The 13,702-nt window shown below is 45.4% G+C and overlaps 1 long non-coding RNA gene across 2 annotated transcripts; it reads left to right on the plus strand.

The window, feature by feature from the left end:
• Window positions 1–569: 569 nt before the first annotated feature.
• Window positions 570–4,398, plus strand: LOC123166492 (uncharacterized). Of its 2 annotated transcripts, none has more exons than XR_006483567.1 (2): window positions 570–1,076; window positions 1,247–4,398. It is a non-coding gene; the product is annotated as an uncharacterized lncRNA (long non-coding RNA). The 2 variants fall into 2 exon arrangements; XR_006483568.1 differs by having other exon boundaries at window positions 2,389–4,398.
• The last annotated feature ends 9,304 nt before the right edge of the window (window positions 4,399–13,702 follow it).

A 13,702-nucleotide genomic window follows, 5' to 3' on the forward strand; every position in this document is an offset into this window, starting at 1 on the left:
CTCATAAATTCCAGCGACCGGCGTGTGTACTGTCCCGTCGATCTAGATTCCGGCCGCCAATAAATATTACCTTGCTCACGTCGTCCCGCCTGCATTCTCATCTACATCCTCCCTTCGCTCGCCCTCTCTCTCTCTCTCTCTCTCAAATCTCTGCCATGGCGCCGCCGGTCTGCCCATGCACCGACGAGGAGTCGCAGCCCCCGAGGATGCTCACTCGAACACTACACCACAACACCTAATTAGGGGCAGTTAACTGCCGGGAGAAATACCCGACCAAGGGCAAAGGAACTGCCGGGAATTGAATAACTGCTGGTAGAAGTACTTACAGGCAGAGAAACGGCCGGGAGAAGTTAACAAACGAGGGCACCCGAACTGCCGGGAACGATGTCCACTTGGCAGGTCATCCTATGTGCCGGCCCAACTAAACCGTGGCCTGTTGTCTGCCGGGAGCTTGTATGATACACGTAATCAAAGTAATTGGGCCGTTTCTCAATAAAAAAACAACTGGGCCAAGCGCGCTCGCGCGGGACAAAGGGCGCGCGAGATGGAAATATTCACAAGGGTTCCTTTCGTCATCGGCTTGAGCCCCACCAGTTCTTCCCCAAATCTTGCAAAACCTAACCCTCAGCCCCGACCACACGGCCGCCGCCGCCACCAACCACTCGACCGCAGCGCCGGCTTCCTCCCGGAACACAGTCGCCGCCGACCGCCTAGTCGTCGCCGAGCACCCTTCTCTACCAAGGAAACCTTCGCCGCTTCGTCCCCATCCCCCGCGCACCTAGCGCCTGCTTCCTCCCGAGGAATGCCGCAGACCGCCCTCCATCCCCACCACAACAGCGACCTCCTCCACAGGTTTCCTCCGCCGAGCAGGCCTCCTCCTCCTCAAGCTTTCTCCCCCGAACAGGGCCTCCTCCTCCACGAGCATCCTTCCCCGAGCACTAAGTTGGGCCGCATCCTGGTTCCCTCACCCGAGCAGCGGACCTTCCTGTACGGCCCCTCTCCTGAGAAGCTCCACCTCCTCTACATCCTCCCCCAGGTGCAGCGCCACCTCCTTGCTCACCGAGAGCACTTGGCTGGTGAGATTTCAATCTTTGCAAACTTTTGTTCCTTTTCTCTTCTGAGCAGTAACTACAACGACTTCAGGAAGTGTTTGAGTTTATATGACACTACAGTTCTGAAGATAACGACTAGCTTTGTCATCCGATAGCCCAAGTTTTGCTTATTTTTAAGAGATCTTCCATTGCAGCAAATGGATGCTTCAACTACATACTAAATCAGTGAATCCCAGTAGGTGTACTACATGCAAGCTTCTGGAAATTAAGTTTCAAGGTCGTGCTGCAAATATAGCTAGAGAATTTCTTTCTGTCTATTTTTTCTGCACATGTAGACTGAAAGTGAAGTAACGCTTCTAGAGTTTAATAGTTTTAACTAGTGAATGTGTTAGTTTTATGAAAAATAGATATACAGGGTTTGATCTGGAATTTTCTTCTATAATTTTCTATTGCCAGTTTGCCACTGCTCCCAGTCATGTGATTCAGGAATTTAATTATTAGTAGTTGTCTATCATAGTAGAAATCCCTTCAAGTGTTGCAACCTTTATTATTGAACTGAAAAACATTTGCCTGATAATTTAATTTTCTAGAGTAAAATGAGAGCAATTGGGTTTTGTACTGTCGCCCCTACTGGAAATTGCATGGCATCATGACTTATTGAATTACCAGATCCCCTGTTCTTAAAACTGTTTTTATTTAGCTTAACGCTTAAGAACAAATTCAACCAAAGCTATGTTCACAGAGATGGTAAATAGCTTAAGATGTGCCTGTGGTTCAGATTTTAGAGAAGACCTACTTGCGGTGCCACGTGCAAGTAATATGACCCTGGTAGTACAGTACCTTGTCATGCAGGGCCACGAGTAATATAAGACTATTGTTTTGTTGCTGATAATTAGAACGTTTGGATGCTCGTTGTTTAGGTTCTGCGTCTAGTTTGGTAGTAGTGCTGGTGTGTGTGGCTTAGTTTCTGATGTTTTGAGGTACCCCTGGAAGGGGACGAACTTGAGACATGTGATGTTTTCAGTAATGAAAATTGGGAGATATGCTCCTAAGTAGATTTTCTTTTGAAGAATTGGGTCATGGGGCTAGCTGACTACCATGCTCTTTTCTCCTATATGTAATTCTTACAAACCGTTCCCTAATTTTCATTTGATGCTTTCACTGAATTAATATTTTGGATTGTTTGTTTTGTGATCAGTGTGCATCTTGTTTGTCCTCTCCACCAAGCAGCATCGGCTACTCCATACAAGCACATAAGCTTATGCTCTTATGATTATATATTTACCAATGACTATTATGGTTGATAGTTTTAAAGTCTTTGCTTCTATCTATGCAGTTGAGAATGACTTATAAGTTCATGGCAAAAGCAGCAACATGAGTACGCAACCACAAGCAAGCTGAGGGGGTAATAATTTTGGTAGTTAAGTCTTGGATTCAGGTTTTTGCTTTTGGATACATGTTTGCTGCCATTTCAGAACATTGAAACCTATTTAGCATTTCGTTTCTTATATGCTTCATGCAAATAAAACTGCAGTAAACATATGAGCCGAGATTTTGCTTGGCATGTGTATGTATGCATGCCCTGAATTTGCTTAGCATTTTTATGCATACAACTATTGGAAGCTTTTACATGTCCTGGATCTGAGCTTTTGCATGCCCTGTGTTTTCTGAAGCTGAGTCTTTTGTTATTGGCTAGTACTTGAAACAGAGTCGCAGGCCTCCTGCCATATAACCATTTATGAAGTGCATATGTGATGCCTTATCTTGTATTCCTACACATAGTATAGTATTTTTTTCATGTGTAAAAAGTGGCTGACCTGGCATTACACTGTTAAGTATTTTGTACACATCTGGAATCTTGTTGTAGATACACACTGAGCTGAAAATGATGCTAGCAGAAATAGGTTTTCTGTTAGCTACGCATCTGGTTTAAAACATGATATGACTACTTGCTCTGTAATAGTAACGCCTTGATATTATCTGATCCTATCTCATGTATATTTTAGTTATTTCTAGACAAAACTTTAGGAACCGAGTTCACTACAACTCGAAGTCTTGTGCATGGAGGAGAATTGAGATATTTGCGCATTCTGTACTGGTCAAAAGGTATGTGTAGATATTCTGCTCATTCTAGTTCATGCTGCTACTTTATTAAGGTCTTCTTTTATGAGCCTCTACCTTATGCAAATAATATGATTATTTAGCAGCCTGGTTTCATAGCTTTGAATGTCATGTGAATAAACTATATGTCTAGGTGTTTGCTGTTCTTTGCTGAACTAGATATCGAAGTATAGACAACAAGCTCATGTACAAGATGGAAATTATGATGGTTATTTAGTTTATTTCATTGATTCTCGGCATATTAATTGATTGTAACGTTCTAGCTTTATTTAAGGAGATGTAAAAGAAACAACAAGTAATCTCCTTTTCCTTTCTTTTCACAATTGTCATGATTTTATATGACCTTTTTTAGTCAATCTGTTGTCGTCGGTCTGAATTTTTAGATAATTAAAATTTGTGATGGATTCTTAAATTGATTAGGAAGACTGGATTTGTAAAACTTTGTTTGTGTCGCTGGATGCAGATCTTTTATGTCCTTCCAATACCTTGAACTAACTATTTTCTCTGCAGTTACATATATGCATATCTTATGCTCATTTGCCGGGCTTGACCAAAGTTTGGCCGACCTTTTGGTGTCTATTATTTGTGTAAGTTTCATCGCTTTAGAAGTAATATCAATCCAAAGCTTTTCTTCAATAGAGCAATTCAGCTAGTATGTTCGCAAGCAAATTTATGCCAGGACAAGTACTAGTAGTGGAGCCAAGAACATATTAGGGCACGATATTTAATGGATTATTCACGTAGGTTCCTGGCAAACTTTGCTATCAATTCTGTTCCCATATCCTCGGGCATGCGAAATCCCCCCTCAAGAGGCGAGCCATTAGTGTTTGATGTCTGAGCCTATCTCCATTTTTTGTGCTACAATATAGATAGTTTACCAAGGTTATTAGCTTATAGCAGATCTACCATCTTCTCCTTTTAGGTTGGCATCATGGTTGGAAGATCTTCTATGCTACTCTCTACATGATGTTTCTTCTACATGATAGCGCTTGAAGTCTACATGATGTTTCTTGTATTCATAGCTCAAACCATTTGTTTAGCTTAGTTTGAACAAAAAATATTATTGTCTTACATGTAAATAATGTTTACTAATGTAGCTGGATGCTACTGAACGCATGTACGAAAGTCAAAATACTAAAGTGTTAGTCATTACGTGTTTGACAACTGCTGTTGAATCTTGAGTGAATTCTTGTATGAATAGAAAAAATGCCACCAAATTCCTGTATGAATAGAAATCTAAAGCAACATATACACTACCAGGATCAGTAAAAGTGTCGGGGTAAGTAGAAAACAAGGGCAGACTATCTGCCAGCAATTGCATTACCGGCATATACTTCTATTTGCCGGGAAAATGAGGCTTCCTGGCAGTGTAACTGTCGGGAGATCTATTTCCCGGCAGCCGTTCTCGTGGCAGTTCTATCTGCCGGGAGAATGGCTGTCCCGGCAGTTTATCTGCCCTCTTAGGAGACTTCTCCCGGCAGATTACATGCCGTTGCATCCGTGTTGTGGTGTAGTGGAATAGCAGCGACGAGGACCCCTACGCGCCGCCGGATGAGGTTGCGTCGGACCCCCCAACTTTGGATTGGTTTTGGGGCCAGTATAATTTTTGTCTGTGGAAGTCGCTGCCGTCGGCTGAGAAAGCCAGGCAAGTGGCCTTGAAGAAGGAGATGGCGGAGGAGAAAGCAGGTACCAGGCGGCCTGTGAAGCCCGTGATGCCGCCTGGAAAAAGGAGGCGGCGGAGCTTTGGGGGCGGGTGCGTCATCGTGCCGAGGAGGTGTACGAAGACGGGTACTTTGCGAGGAAGGTTATAGGCGCTGGGCACCTCGTCGCTGTGTGGAGGTGGGCCGATAAGATCCAGCGTGCCACCGACGAGGAGCTCCGGTGGGCGCCCAACGAAATGGCAAGATCGTTCACGCATGTCCTCCAGCAAGAGGCAGATCGGTACGTCAAGCACTGCGTGGCGGAGGAGGCGGAGTACTGCCTTCGCACTGGGAAGACGCCGCGCACCAGGGAGCTACTGGCGAGGGGCTGCCGGAATACTGGCCCCAGGAGGGATTATTAGTTTTAGTATTGTTCGTTTTCAATTTTATGCATTGTACCTAGTAGTTAAGTATCATGACATATATGTGATGATATTATATATATTTTTTGTGATGAACTAATGAACAATTAATATATATATATATATTATGAATTCCATTTTTATTTGTTTTTGTATACTAATTTGGATCTAGCTGTTATCATCCACATATACAGAATGGAAAGCGTATATACACACATTGAAACAGAACATATAAGAACGGAAAATAGAGTACACACATTGAAACAGAGGAATAAACAGAGTAATACTATGATTGATGTGAATACATAGCTATCTACGTCGAAACGACTCAAAAAAATAAAACACATCCATGAGACCATGACCAGCAGCCCTTGCCTATGGTAGCTCTTGGCTCTGCCTGAACTCGTGCACGTCCAAGCGGTTGACACGCTCGGGAAACATCTGGAGCGCGATCTCGAGCTCCAAGTTGGCTATTTCATCGGAGATCACTAGCTCGAGGATGCGACGGCCATGTTCCTCTACTGCACCCAGGTGGACACCTGGGCCAAGGAGGCGGTTGAGCCTATGGACCAGCACGTTGGCATCCAGCGGGCCGCGGACAAGGCGAACGGCGCCACCCATGCGAACGGCGCGGCGGGCGTCCGGTGCAAGTACGGCGTGGCCGGCCTCTGGTGCAAGTACGGCGCTGAGGGCCTCTGCCCACTCCTGGCGAGGAATCGGCGTACTGACGGGACGTGTACCCAGCTGTGACGCCGTGTCGACAGCAGGCAAGCGCCGATGGATCCGCTCTTGCTGTGCGGCGCGCCGCGCCTCTCGCTCTGCGGTGCTCCAACGGTCTCGCAGTGCGGCAAGCCACAGCCTATCGGCGCAGACGCACCTAGCTTGCTCTGCGGCGCGCCCTCGATCATGTTGTGCGGCGAGCTGCAGCCTGTCGGCGCTGACATGCCTATCTTGATCCGCGGCGCTCAAGCGCCATGCTCCAAAAGTCTACTCAACCCTGGCGATGACGCGCATCACAGCGTCGTCCATCGCGTTGCCAGGGAGCGCCACGGCCTCGACGGGCTGTGGCGCCTGCTCGTTTTCCTCGTCGACGAGGTTGATGGCAGAGGCGGCGCTTTGGTGGGTTGGCATGCTTGGAAAAGGTGGATGTGCTACGGGTTGTGCTTGTCGACTCCATGCGTCGCGCCCCGCCTAGGTTTATGCGCAATATCGCTAGGTGGCAGGAAACAGGTGAGGAAATGGCAGGAAACGGTGGCGTGTTGATAAAACGCCATCAATTAATGGAAACTTAGCATAGAAGGAATATTGAGCTAGCACAAGAAGTAGATGATGATCAGATGAACACAGACCACACTAGGGAACCCATCGGTGATGAATTCATCAATCGCAAAAGGTTGAATACTAGCAAGCATTTGCCCACAACACACACGGGTTATTCCATCACAAACAGGTCGGATGGATCAACTGTATGCCACGTATCGCACATTGTCAAAAAGTAATGCGGTAGACCTTCTTTAACATGTGTTAAAAAAATAAAAAACAAGGACCTCGAGGTTAAATTAACTCATGGGATGGGTTGTATCAGTCATTTAATTTGACAAATACGACCCATCCTATCAGTTAATTTAACATCAACACAACTTCCCATCCAGTCACCCATCTGATGGCTGCACTAGCCTGAGCACACTTAACTTGAGAGTTCTCTTACATGAGCTACTGGTGGAACAACTAGTCCTTGCTGATATAGGATGCCTCTTCGCATCCTTATGGCGTATCCCGATGACAGCCCGTCCCCCAATGGCCAATAGATGTTATGTAGATAGAGCATATCACATACATCTTATTAGAAGCAATCGTCTGTGTTATTATCGGTCTTCGCACACATTTTTGATTACATACCTGTTTGCCGCGTATCACACACATCTTGTTATATTGAACCGTTTATATTCTCTTGTCTCAACGCAAACAGTTCATCCGAGTGAACCGCATGCCGTATATTGCACACACCTTGATCTGGCTGACCGTTTCTTTTGTGTTGCCTAATCACAAGTAGTTCATCCCGATTGAACCGTATGCTGTATATCGCACACACCTTCATCTGGCTACCCGTTTCTTTTGTTCCTCCTTATCGCAAACAGTTAATTGAACTGAACCGTATGCCCTGCATCGCACACGCAACTAAAATCTGAACCGTGTTTGATGCATCCTCCATCGCAAATGTTTTGCACCTTTTTTGACGGTTTTTACACCACCGTTTGCGATTATTGCATCGCACACAGTTTTGTTGAAGGGTCTCTGATCGTAGTGTCGCGTTCGCAGCATCCTGCAGTAGTGTGCATAAGTAGCTAGGAGTGGATAATGATTTACCTTGGATATCAACATTGTATTAAAATGATGGTGATGTAGTATGATGATATGGTATCCTCATCTGAATGTTCGAGTGGCTTAACTTGGAACATGTTCATGCATGTAGTTGAATCAAAACCAACATAGCCTCTATGATATTTATGTTCATGGTGTTCATATCCTACTCATGCTAGTGTCCAATGTTACTTACGCATAATGCATGTTCATGACTGTTGTTGCTCTCTAGTTGGCCGCTTCTCAATCTAATTGCTAGCCTTCGCCTGTACTAAGTGGGAATTCTGCTTGTACATCAAAAACCTTGAACCCAAAAGTTATTCCAGATGAGTCCACCATACCTACCTATATGCGGTATTACCCTGCCGTCCTAAGTAAATTTGCATGTGCCACCTCTAAAAACTTCTAATAAATATCCTTTTTCTGTGCCTGGATCATTCATGGAACGACAGGAGGTGGTCGGTATCTTCCATGCTAAGCGGGTTATTCTCAGGTCGAGTGTTTATTCACTCGCCATCGCACGAGAAAAGGGCGGTAATAGGGATTCCCAGTCCCGAACTCAAAAATGCAAATAATTAAACAAAACTCCCCTGGGACTGTTGTTGGTTTGGACGACACCCGTTGTTTCGGACAAGCCGTGGAATGTGATCGTTGGTGGAGGGGGAGTAAACCTTTACTTTTATCGCTTGGGAACCGCCACTAGTGTGCTTAGCATGGAAGATATTGATAACTGATAGTCGTGAAGTAAATAAGAAGGGTGCATGTCTCCAAATACCATTTACCTGTGTTTTAAAAACTTGAGCTCTGGCACCTCTGCAAATTACTGCTTCCCTCTACAAAGGGACTATCCATTTATTTTTATGTTGTGTCATGACCTTCTAAAACAAGCGCTAGAACCTGAGAGCACAGCTGTCATGACTTATGCATTGTGTGTAGCTAATGTTGGGTGCATCATGACTAGATCTTTTCTACCATGAATTACAATGTTTACTCGCTGCTTGAACTTTGGAGGTGCTCTACATTTATGTTTTGCGGTCTCGGAAAGGGCTAGTGAGATACCACTATTGTCATATTATAGCATGGTTGTTTTGACAACGTGTTGCTGTTTGAGATATCTTATTATTGCTCGCTAGCTGATTATGTCATTGATATGAGTCATTATAATCTTTAAGAGTTATTGTCGGCATGGTTAGTTATAATGTTGGATGAAAACCTGAGTGTTGTTTAAGCTTATTTATGCAAACAAGAGCAAAAGAGTTCGTAAAAGTCTTTCTTTTTCACTTTCAGCTTATCAACTGAATTGCTTGAGGACAAGCAAAGGTTTAAGCTTGGGGGAGTTGATACGTCTCCAACGTATCTACTTTTTCTAATGCTTTTACTCTTGTTTTGGACTCTAATTTGCATGATTTGAATAAAACTAACCCCGGACTAACGCTGTTTTCAACAGAACTACCATGGTGTTGTTTTTGTGCAGAAATAAAAGTTCTCGGAATGGAACGAAACTTTGCGAGGAATTTTTAATAAATAAGAATTTCTGGAGCCAAGACCTACCGGAGAGGGTCACCTGGGTGGGCACAAGCCACAAGGGCGCGCCCCTCTCCTGGCGCGCCCAGGTGGGTTGTCCCCACCTGGTGGCCCCGCAGACCTGAAACCGACACTATAAAATCCTATTTTTCCAGACAAAAAAATCAGGGAGAAAGAATTATTGCGATCCACGAGACGGAGCCGCCGTCACCTCCCGTTCTTCATTGGGAGGCCAGATCTGGAGTCCGTTTGGGGCTCCGGAGATGGGGATCTTCGTTCTTCGTCATCACCAATGCTTCTCCATCGCCAATTCCATGATGCTCCCCACCGGGAGTGAGTAATTCCTTCATAGGCTCGCTGGTCGGTGAGGAGTTGGATGAGATTCATTATGTAATAGAGTTAGTTTTTTAGGGCTTGATCCCTAGTATCCACTATGTTCCTAGATTGATGTTGCTATGACTTTGCCATGCTTAATGCTTGTCACTTTGGGCCCGGGTGCCATGATTTTAGATCTGAACCATTTATGTTATCATCATTATATCCATGTTCTAGATCCGATCTTGCAAGTTATAGTCACCTACTACGTGTTATGATCCGGTAACCCCAGAGTGACAAAAACCGGGACTTCTTCCGGTGATGACCGTAGTTTGAGGAATTCATGTATTCACTATGTGTTAATGCTTTGTTCCGGTTCTCTATTAAAAGAAGGCCTTAATATCCCTTAGTTTTCAATATGGACCCCGCTGCCACGGGAGGGTAGGAAAAAAGATGCCATGCAAGTTCTTTCCATAAGCACGTATGACTATTTACGGAATACATGCCTACATTATATTAACTGGAGCTAGTGCCATATCGCCCTAGGTTAACTGTCTCATGAGGAATATCATCCAACAAGTCACCGATCCAATGTCTATGAATTTATTTTATATTGTTCTTGCCAAGTTACTACTACTGTCATCACTGTTACACTTGCTACAAAACTATTGCTATCATTTTTACTGTTACTATTGCTGCTGTCACTATTATCAAAACTATCAAACTACCTTGCTACTGATCACTTTGTTGCAGATAATTAATCTCCATGTGTGGTTGAATTAACAACTCAGCTGCTAATACCTTTAAATATTCTTTGGCTCCCCTTGTGTCGAATCTATAAATTTGGGTTGAATACTCTACCCACAAAAACTGTTGCGATCCCCTATACTTGTGGGTTATCAACGGGCCACCGTATTTCGCGAAAAAAGGTTCCTCCTGACTGCTAGGACCCACCAGCTACATCTTCACACGCAAGGAAGTGCGTCCATATTACGGGCAAAAAAATGATTCTCCCCTTACAGCTGGGACCCACCAGTAATAACTTCGCACGCAAGGAAGTGCCTCCTTATCCTCCATGACAGTCGAGACCCACCTGGTCGAAGCGTACGTAGCGTTGTCATTCTGGTCGTGAACGTGTACATACATACTGGTCGATCGGTCTGTCTGCAGGCTGCAACGATGAATCATGGCCGAGTAAGGAAGGGCACGTGCCGTAGTAGAGGCACGGACGTAGCATGCCACGCAGTCCCGTCAATATCGTGTACACGTACATACAGCTAGGGTGCAAGAAAGTAAATACGGTCACGTACGTAGATATGGGTGGGGTCTCGAATGCCTACTCATACGTACGGCCAGGGCTCGTGTACAAGGAGAGGGCAGCAGAGAGCAGCGATGGCATCCTGTTCATCGGCAGCCAACTGGCTGGGTCGGAATAGAGAAACTGCGTCGTCGTGTGCACCGGGAGGCAACGAAATGCATCGTGTTCAACGGGAGCCAACCGGCTTGGATAGAACAGCCGAAACAAGGCCTGGCGTACTGCAGAATGGAGGAAACGGCCTTGTGTTCGACCGCCTACGGTCGAAACATGATCCTGTTCACCGGGAGAAGTCTGGCGTACCGCAAAACGGAGGAAACGGACTTGTCTTGGAGCGCCTACGGTCAAAATGGGGTCCTGTTCATCCACCATCTACTGCCTCGCTCCAGCCTCCACGGGCTACTATTCATCCACCGTCGACCTCCTCCAGCCTCCACCTGCGACAGTTCATCCACGGCGTCTTCCCTCCTGCCTCCATCAGCTATTGTTCATCTACGGCTCCTGTTCATCCAGCCTCCACCGACTACTGTTCAACCAACCCTCTCCACGGGGTCCTGTTCAACCGGCCCTCCACGGGCTACTGTTCATCCAGCCCTCCATCGGCTACTGTTCAACCAGCCCTCCACCGGCTGTTGTTCATCTAGCCCTCCACGAGGTCCTGTTCATCCACCCCCAATCGGCTCGATCGTGGTCTTGTTCATCCAGCGGCAACGGCCTCTACTACCACGGGATCCTGTTCATCCAACTCACACCAGGAACTATTCATCCAACCCCCAACAACGCTCATTGTTCATCAAGAGGCAGCAGGTTCGATCGGCTTCAGTTAGCAGCAGTAGTGAAGGAATAGCTCGATCGGGTTCAGTTAACAGCCAGATCAATCGATCACTCGGGTTCAGTAACGCGTAGCCTGCAGTGCAATCGCTCGCGTTCAGTAGGCGAACGCCTCGCTCGGGTTTATTTAGAGCCCAACGCCCCGCACCCACGCGCGTACGTGTACGAGTGAAACACGCACTCCCTCCATGCATCGCTCGGCCCCGACCACCCACCGTAACCGGGAACTCCCCGATATTTTCCTCGCCCTCGCTTCTACCACGGTTTTTTCCATCATGGACAGTCCAAAGAATGTCATGCAGCTGATTTTCCAGCCCGCCCATGATGAAAAGCCCATTTTCTGTCATGATTTTTTGTCATAGAAGTAGGAGCCCACCACATCTATGATGATATTGGGTTTTGTCACAATTATCGTCATAGAAGTGTCATAAGCATGACAGAAAAAATTGTTTGGCCCAAAATGTCACGGATGTATCTTTTTTTGTAGTGGTTGCAAGTGGAATTGAGAGAAGTTCATGCATATTACACCAGGAAACCATCCTGATAAAGGTAGCGGGAAAAGGAAGCGTGGAAGGGCAGAAGAGAGGTTATTGTTTACCCACAGGTGCACCTTGTGGGACTTAGAGTATTGGAAAGATTTGGATCTGCGGCATAATCTTGATGTGATGCACATCGAGAAAAATATATGTGACAGCATTATTGGGACACTTCTTAATATTGAAGGCAAGATGAAAGATACCTTAAAATCTAGGATTGATTTGACACACCTGGGTATCAGAAGGGATTTACACGTGGAAGATGATGGTGCACCACAGGATATGGCACCAGTTGTGTACATCTTGGACAAGGTAAAAAGAAAAGAATTCTGCAAGGTCCTATCACGTGTGAGATTCCCACATGGATTTGCTTCCAACCCTGAAAGGAGAGTAAGTGCAGATGGAAACAAGGTACAAGGGTTGAAAATTCATGACTGCCATGTCCTACTTCAAAGGGTTTTACCTGTTATCGTTAGAGGATTGGGCCACCCTGACTTATACAGAGCAGTTGCAGAGTTGGGAAAATTCTTTAGGAAACTATGCAGTAGAAATATCAAGATAGATGCTTTGGAGCGTCTTAGAGACAAGATACCAACTATCCTATGCGCCTTTGAGAAGATATATCCTCCAGCCTTCTTTGATGTGATGGTGCGTTTGGCTGTTCATCTACCTGATGAGGCACTACTTAGACGTCCAGTACAATATGGCTGGATGTACCCTATTGAAAGGCGGCTAGCCACTTTCAAGGGCTATGTTAGGAACAGAGCTAGACCTAAGGGTTCCATTGCAGAGGCCTACATTGCTACAGAAGCGTTGACATTCCGCTCAAAATACATTGAAACAACTGATCAACTTTGCAAAGAGGTGGATGAAGACAATCCCGAGCTCAATGTTTTTGATTGTCCTGTTCGTGTTACAGGGAAGAGTCGACAAGACGACAAACCTAAAGATTTGGACAAAATGGTTTGGTATGTGTTGAACAACTGTCCTGAGATTCTACCTTATATGGAGTAAGTGCTAAGTACTGCAGCTTATACATCATAATCTACTAAACTTGCAGCACATTCTTATATATTTAGATGTTTGACGCGATCACTATGTTGTGCAGCATCTACAAAAAGGAGTTACTGCCGCAAAATCCAAGAAACATTGACAAACTGGTTATGGCAGGATTTGTGAAATGGTTCAAGAGCCATGTAAGCTTTTGAATTGCACCGTCAGTTTTTTTAATATATTGAGTACATAAGACGATCAGCTTATCTATTTTCTAACCATAGGTTAAGAAGACGCGGGAGGATGGGCAAGCAGTTAATGATGCCCTTTACGCACTAGCAATGGGTCCCGATACTGGGGTAAGACATTATGAATCTTGTGTTGTTGGGGATGTGCGCTACAACACCCTTGCACGCGAAGAAGGCAGGAAGACACAAAACAGTGCCATCATGAGCACGGATAAGTACGACAAACAGACAACTGAAATGTATGCTAATATAACAGACATTGTTCAGTTGCAGTATATCTCCAGTTTCAAGGTTCATTGGTGTGTGGTTCTGTTGTGCTGTCGTTGGTATAACCTGTTTTCCAG

This window comes from Triticum aestivum, chromosome 7D, assembly GCF_018294505.1.
Source record: "Triticum aestivum cultivar Chinese Spring chromosome 7D, IWGSC CS RefSeq v2.1, whole genome shotgun sequence".
Classification (NCBI taxonomy): domain Eukaryota; kingdom Viridiplantae; phylum Streptophyta; class Magnoliopsida; order Poales; family Poaceae; genus Triticum; species Triticum aestivum.